This window comes from Anopheles merus, chromosome 2R, assembly GCF_017562075.2.
Source record: "Anopheles merus strain MAF chromosome 2R, AmerM5.1, whole genome shotgun sequence".
In the NCBI taxonomy this organism is placed as follows: domain Eukaryota; kingdom Metazoa; phylum Arthropoda; class Insecta; order Diptera; family Culicidae; genus Anopheles; species Anopheles merus.
The window spans coordinates 43,715,321-43,723,426 of NC_054082.1; the positions used below are offsets into that span (position 1 = coordinate 43,715,321).

Genomic DNA, 8,106 nt, shown 5'->3' on the forward strand with positions numbered 1-8,106 from the left:
GTTTGTGTAATCTCTTATTCCTCACTGAGGGAAAAACCAGACCTGTCAAGATTAATCAAATTGTCCTTGCTTCCCGTACTTGGTTCAGCATTTTGCAGTTTCACGAACTGTATTCACTTTATTGGGTTGTATCGGTACCTTTGGACGCGTGTATTCGTCGTCGACTAACAGCAAATTGTACGTACACAGTCCAGCACACAAATAGAGATGGAGACTGTGTTACCTGAGTTTAAATATGTTTGTCCTATGCGGAACTGGATATCTGCCACAGCTACGTTATTGATTACATTTGTTTTACAATTTTTAACTCACGCCGCTCGTGCAGCACCCTACTACATTCGCATCGCATTGCTATCCTTCTAGGATTTCTCTGGATTGATAGTATCGTTTAAGATCTGGGACGGCTTTAAATCTGCCATCCTCTTCCTTAAATCTGCCATCCTAAGCGACTCACGACCGTGCTGTGCACGATCCTAGAAAAGTTATTATCCTAGTACAGCTAGTAGAATACACGCACACACAAACATACATACATCCTCTACGATCAACATCGACCCATGGAGAACGGCACGAGAAAATGCAACTTTCTAAGTCGGTGTGCTTTCATGCGCATGTGTGGGTGGGGGTGTGTCTGTCCTAACATCCATTGATGATACCTTCCACCAGTTTTGCCTTCGTCTGTGAGTTGAGCCCGTTCACGGCCGATGCCTTCAGCAGCAAGCTGCCCCCACTGCCGCCCAGCGTTCCGGGCGTGTAGTTAACGCTAATGCTGATCGGGTGCAGCGGCGGCATCTGTAGGAAGTTTTGCTCAGCAGATCGATCCCGTTCAGGTAGGGCAAAGAGTTTCGTAGTCCACGTTCAGCGGGATGTAGAAACCCTGCGTGTGGCAGGCAAAAATCGGCACCGGATGGTAGGAACTGGGATGGTGGTGATGTTGCTGCTGTTGCTGCTGGTGATGGTGATGTGCAAAGGCGGGAGTCGCCGTTGGTCCCATTGCTACCACCGCACTTCCGAGCGACGATAGCAGCTCGTGCTTTATCTCGGACGCCGGCAGTGGCGTCACCGATGAGGAGGACGACGACGATGACGCTGCCAACGGGTGGCCATTTCTAGCGAGCGCCAGCTTTTTCTCCAGCGGCACGCACTGCTCCGCCGCCCCTTGCTGCTGGTGATGGTGGTTGTGGTGGTGCGCTCCATTCTCCATCGGACCTGCGGCCGGGGATTCGGCCCCATTTCTGACCGGAGTACTGGGCAGCTTTCGCTTCAGTGACAGTGGCTCGTCCGTGGACGATGCCACGGTCGACGACTTCCCGGTCAGTGTGCTCGTGCTGGAGGACTTGGAATCGGCCCCGGACATACTGCCACTGCTACCGTTGGTCAGTGGCGAGGCGCGCAGCGAGTGCGGCTGCTGATGCATATGCTGATCCTCGTGCAGCGACACCGGGCTGCGATCGAAATCGGTTCCGTGCCCATTTTCGTGCGTGTCCTGCGAAAACCGTTGCTGGATGTAGTTCTTGAACTTGTAGCTGTTGTGGCTGTGCTCGTGCTCCGGCGAAGCGTGCTCCGAGAACTTGCGCATGCGGATCGTGCGCAGGACGCTCTCGTGCTGGTTGATGTTGTTGTTCGTGTCTTGCTGCAGGCTGGTGCCGGTACCGTTCGGGCACAGCCGGGCCGGCGGGGACGGTGCGTCGTAGTCCTGCGTCGAGTGGTTGCTGGACGTGTCCAGATGGTGCTGCACGATGCTCGGCGCAGTCGAGGTAATGACGGCAGCCTGCTGCGGGTTGTTGTTGCTGTGCGTGCTGCTGCTCGTGCTCGTCGCACTGCGGAAGCTCAGATCCTTCACGTCGTGATGGTCGTTGCTGCTGTGCTCGAGATCCGACGGGCAGGTGAGTATTTCCCGCAGGTGGCCCAGCTGCCCGCTGGCCAGATAGATGGGGCTGCCACCGTTTGCCATCTCCGTGCCGCAACGTGTCTTGCTCAATTCACCTGCGGGCGAACAAAAACAGGTCACAATCAGCGAACTATATCAAAACACTTACACACGCTTAAACACCTACCCTTCATAATCTCATTGCAGTGCTCCTTTAGGTGAGCGACCATGCGAAAGCACATCTCCTCGCCCCGCTCGCGCATCATAAACTTGGCCGCCTCGGCCAGACACTCGTTGTACCCGTGGCGATACTGCTCGGCGCAGGACGACTCCCGGCCGCACTCCTGGCTCTGCAGGTTCTTCAGGTGGCGTATGGCCATCTCGATGATTTCCGTCTTTTCCACCCGTCCCCGACCTTTGCGCATGTACTGCTGCGGAATGAGTCGCGAAAGGTCGGCCAGGCAGGAGTTCATCCGATCTCGGCGCCGTTTCTCAATGATCCGGTGCGACAGTGGATCTTGCTGCGGATGGGGAAATGGAACACGATAGACAGCATGGTTAATGTGGTTGTTTTGATTTGGTTCGACATGGTTTTGGATGGATGTTTTTGTTTGTTTGCATGAGAATTCTATACATAAATTGAATGCAACGATTCTAGCGATTCTAAAATGTATGTTTTGCCAATCAGTCCATGCAATTCAATTCACGGCACTAGCAAGGCAGACGGATCAGAACTGAGAACTGTTGTTTTATGCGTTCGCTCAATCCCAAACGGTGTCTGAGTGCATGTGCATGTCCGCCACCGAATCGTTATTCATTAATTCGATTGATTCCTCATGTCATGTCACGTGAAATGAAACGCTTGATTTCGTGCCATGAAACGAAGCAGTAGTTTGTTGTTTTACCAACAGGCAGGGAACGTGAGCGAACGGAACGCGGATGCAGTAATTAGTGCCGTCTGTCCGACCGCAACGAGGTGTGACGCGTGACATCGATTAAGGTTTGACGTGTTTCAATTGATAAGACAACGGTGTCGGGTCCGGTGATGTACCGCTAGCATGAACGCTAGCTGACTGATAGCCGAGCTGTACTGCTCCGCGTACCCCCATTACCATCGATACAGGCGATAGCGCCCGGTAATCAATGCTCCAAAAGACCTCGACTGGAATCTCGTGCCGAGCCGCGGGAGCTACTCTACCGATACTAAGGGCAGGATGGCAACAGCAGATAATCACGTGTCGTTTCTATTATTTCGTGCACGCTTCTCACGTTTCTAGATCAAGGAAGTTCAACAGCAACATCTATTTTAAGATTGATGCAGTGGGAGAGGGGATTAGCAGTGTCCTTCTTATTGAGTAGCTAAGTGAAGCCTTGACAAGATGAGCTCGGGGAATTCGATACGAACTTGGACAAGATATGGATATCGACTACGAATCTTAGTAGTAAACTATATTTAGTTTTTTTACTAATTTTGGAACTGGATAGAGTGCACAGTAAAACTATACGCAAGATTTAAAATCACATTCTCTGCAATGTTTTCAAGATGCTACGCCCAAGACATTGCGGTATAAAGAGTAATAAAATATGCTATAAAAGATTAAAAAAAGCACTGGTTGGTAATCTAAGTTGGAATTAAAGCGCGCCATACTAATCACCCTGATCGTAATATGATGAGCGGAAAATGGAACATAAATCTGTCTAGTCTCGCCTACCCGTGATGTTTTGCCCCGTCGTCCTGGTGGAAAATCGGCATCATCTTCGCTGTAGGTGGTATTGTTGGCGGAAAAGTTGAGCCCCGGCTCACCGCAATACGTGTATCCGGGCACACCAGCCTCACTGCAACGAGCAAACAGAGTAATTTATGATTAGCAAAGGCAGAAAAAAAAAACTATTCAAACATAAAATAGATTAAACTGAAAGTAGGTTTTATGGATTGATACCGTGACTTTACAATTATTTTATACAGAATCAATTATTTTATTTTCAATATTAAATAATTCATTTTGCTTGTTTTGTTCTTGTTCGTATGATAAAGTTATAACTTTATTGCTCTATTGGTTTTTACTGCTTTCGTATGGCTAAAACAATTTATTATATTGCCTCTCTCAAAGGTTAAAGTGTAGAACATCGCCACCCAGCACCACTTCCTACGTATTGGAAGTTATCCATCATTGTTCTGTTAAGCACACATTAAAGTACATTGTTGCGTTGAGGAACACCCTTTGAAGGTCAACGTTAAAATTGTAAAGGTATACCGCGTCGAAAGGAAGTCATCTCATCATTTTCCATACCGTCCCACATATAGTACAAACATCATTACCATTATCCTTCTGAGGAGGCGACAACCTCTTCAAAACGTTGCTGCTTTAGGAAGACGCAAAGGTTGGATAATATTTTAATCGCTTTATCGGTCCTTACAGAAATGCAGAGGTTCACTCATTATTCATTCTTTTTATTCAACCAGCAGGAGGACTACTGGTTGCTACCTTTAGATGGTTTTTTAGTTTAACGGAAATCGTGGTGATTTACATTACGCTACGACCATGCGCAAACCAGTCCTTGCCGAGCCTGGGGATGCGGAGAAACTGGAAAGGCTTATGATCGGCAGGGGTTTTTTCAGGGGTCATGTCGGGTAGGTTTATGATGATGCTAAGATGAGATCATAGAAAAGACAAAGAGAGTTACGAAGAGCACGGGTGGCTTCAATACTTTCCTCCCTTCGCTTCTTGCCCTGTGTGAGGATGAGTAATGCAGCAGGTTACAGCGCTACGACACACCACCCACCTCGGTATCGTACCCATTTTTGCAAGCGTTGGAGCATCGGTTGCCCTAGCGGTTGATGACCCATCGGATAGGCAGCAGCGCACAAGCACTGCAACAATGTGTCCATTACGGCAGCAACTAGTGAGCGCTCGCCGTCGCTAATAAAACCCACACTAATTAGCGCACGTTTTACCGACAAGCCGTATCGTGCCACCGATAACTTCTTCTGGACGTGGTGTGCTCCAGGCTGTTGGATCATGGGCAACCGTGTCAAGTGGGTTCTCCTATATCGCTGCCAATGTTTTGAGCGCAATGTGATTAATGTGTGAGTGTGGTGATACTTGCCTATCGAAGCAGGTAATTTTTGGCTCCACACCCTATCGCTGCACTCTTTGCTCGCAAACGCATTAGAAAAGCGTAAATTTCCAACAGTTGTCGCGTTGTCCTGCCACAAGGGCTTGCATCGCCAACCGCAGGCCCTACCCTATGTCGTCCCACGACCGTCATCGATCCACGCGTGATACTGCCGCGTGAGCGCGCCTTGCGAGCGTGAGACTTCTAAAGCAGCAGACGTGCCACCGGGCCATCACATTATCAACAACGCGGCCAGGCATCATGCAGTCACTCGGTGACTCATGCACGAAGTCACACTTTCGACAGCATGAGATTGAGAACGGCTGTCGCTTCCTCTTCGCACCCCGCGTACGCGGGCAGCATCCCACCGAACCCAAACAATAGGTCACAAGGACAGCTGGCTGGGCCGGGGAGCCGGAACACGTGAACACGCGCGTGCTCCAGTTAATGCGAATGCGTTCCCCGGCATCCTTTTGTGTGCTGGGCTGGCGGAGCATCGAAGCGCTCCCGGCTCGTCCCCGGGCACAACGCGTATGCTGATTGACTTCAACTTTGTTTGTTACAATTTGTTTTGCTCTCGCGCACTGAAAAACGTGAACCATTTCCAATTGTAATACGACCGGCTAAGAAACGGAGCGAAAAGGGAGAGAAGGAGGAGGGAGACATAAATTATACAAACTTCCAAGACGGCACACAGCCCACGTGCTCGGACCGAACGCGCGCGCGCACACACTCTGGTGCGCTATCTAGTTGCGATTTAAATATATGCTCTGCCCGTTAAACGCGCCAAGCTTTGCTTCTGTTTTGCCGTCGTCTGCGAGCCACGATAAAGGCCATGCTTCCGCGTGCGACACTGGGGTGTCCCTCGGACTAATGCTAACCCCCAACCGTACACCATTGGGTTCTATGGCAAGGCACCCATTTACATACACAAATTGTCACATGTTTCCGTGCGCCACGCACGGAACGGCGGAGAAATGCTGCACACACACACACATACACATGTCCCGGTTACGTGTCCTCTGTGCGGCAATGGATGGAGCAATCGGGAGTGGTAGATCAGGAATTTTGGGAAACGGTTCTCGTTTGCATTGCGCAACGTGCCAAAGGACACAACGTGACCGAGCACGGGCATTTGGTAAGAGTGTGTGTGAGCAAAACAGCCCTGGTTCGGGTGGTCTAGAATGTGGTCAAAGTACACTGGTTACCGCTGCCGGCCAGGACCGTCCAGGATCTCACTTTTAATTAATCCCAGAGCATAGCATGATTTCGTGCGATCTAACTTGTAAACAGTTTAACGGGGTTCCACATCACATGTTTTGTTCCCTTGCTTTTGCACATTTATGTTTTTTTTTTTGCTGTGTAGCCCATATTTTTGGAGTTCTCGCCCACCGCACGGCGTTGTGGAATAAATTACCCACTTAACTGTGAGTCAAAATAAATTACACCCAGCGCCGTCGCATCAGCTCGTCTCGCTGTATTATTTCAACATTTGAAATGTACGGGAACAAACAACAGCGCTAATATCGGTACGGACATCGGCTTTCTTTAATTATTAATTTTAAACAAGAAACACAACAAAGAACAATTTGAGGCATGCAATTGTAAGTTGTGTAAACGAATTGTTTTAAACAACCGACTTGTAATGCCTAAACTCTTCATCTCTTAGCACTGTATTCAGGCTCCAACGCTCCATTTCAATCAATATTGAGATTACCCATCGTTTACTCCACCGCGTCTGTGCTTTGTTTATAGAGAGAGAGAGAAAAATCGCAGCTTGTACCACCCTTTGGACCTTCTCTGTATTTGCTAAATTCATTAGTCAGCCATCAATGGCATCGTGGCAAACGCAATTCGTGCCGCCTGTAAAAAAAATTAAAACAAACATCCCTCTAGATTCGCTCGTGTCAGCATGCACTCGTTTCCTTTTTTTTTTTTTGCGCGGCTGTTGATGCCATCCCCAAGCTGACAACGAAAAATAGAATCGCGAACGTGTTTCTCGCAGGCTGCATACTGCCCCACGTTTCGATGGGGCAGTTTGCCGTTTGGGGAGGACGCTTCGGATTTGGCAAAACACGCCGCCAGTCCGCCAGTGCTGTTACCTTTTGCACGGGAGAGCATCGGCCTAATGACGCCGTTGCCAAAAAAATCCGCACAGAATGTGCTGTTGCACATATGTATACTCGCTACTTTTCTCATCTCGCTTCCTATGGCACGCATCTTAGCGAGGCTCAGAAACGTTGTATCGATGTTGTATACCATCCGGCGGTGGCGAACGGATACAGATCGTTTACGTTATCCTGTTCGATGGGATATCATCATGTAGGGAAAGGAAATATGAAGTATAAGGACAAGAGAGAGAGAGAGAGAGAGAGAGAGAGAGAGAGAGAGAGAGAGAGAGAGAGAGAGAGAAGATGGTGCACATTGGGGGTGTTCTGCCTCGTGTGTGCTATTTTTAATCATTCAAAATTATGCACACATAGAGATTGTGAAACAGAGAGAGAGAGAGCGAGTGAAAGAGTCGACGCGATTAGGGGTGATGCCACCCGAACGAACACACTGCAGACCAACAAGAGTTGTAAAGTGTTGAGAGAAAAAGGCAAATGAAACGAACTATTTGAGCAAATGCCAACAAACGTGACCAACGAGAGACACTCGTCAGCGGACCCTGCCTGCCACCGCCATTCCTGGGCCATACCGAACGTGTGCGAGAGAGGCGCTGGCAAACTGTAGCGACAGATTCCTCCCCCCGAAGCCCCTTGCGTTGCTCTGAATGTTGGAATTTCTTACACGAAAGCCAATGCGCCCGTTGGCATCCACCGAAAGCTGGCGCTTCATCACATTAGACGAGGAGCCGGGCTGTATCCCCAATGAGGAGTGGAACAAAGCTTCAGATTTTATGTCCTCGTATGCGCTTATCTACGGTTTTACTTGAATAAACGACAGCTTTTTTAGTCTGAAATAGATTTATGCTCTTATATCGACATTAGGGCCATATGTCCACTAACTTTAGCTCATTTTTAAATCAAACTACTGTCCTTTACCCAAGGATGGATAACGCCTAGCATTCTTCAAACGTTGAGGCGACGTCCCCAGTAACAGCTACGTTTAATGCCGAT

The 8,106-nt window shown here is 49.0% G+C and overlaps 1 pseudogene; it reads right to left on the reverse strand.

Annotated features, from left to right (window-relative positions):
• Positions 1-76: 76 nt before the first annotated feature.
• LOC121589348 lies at positions 77-3,710 on the reverse strand (annotated as a pseudogene).
• Positions 3,711-8,106: the final 4,396 nt, after the last annotated feature.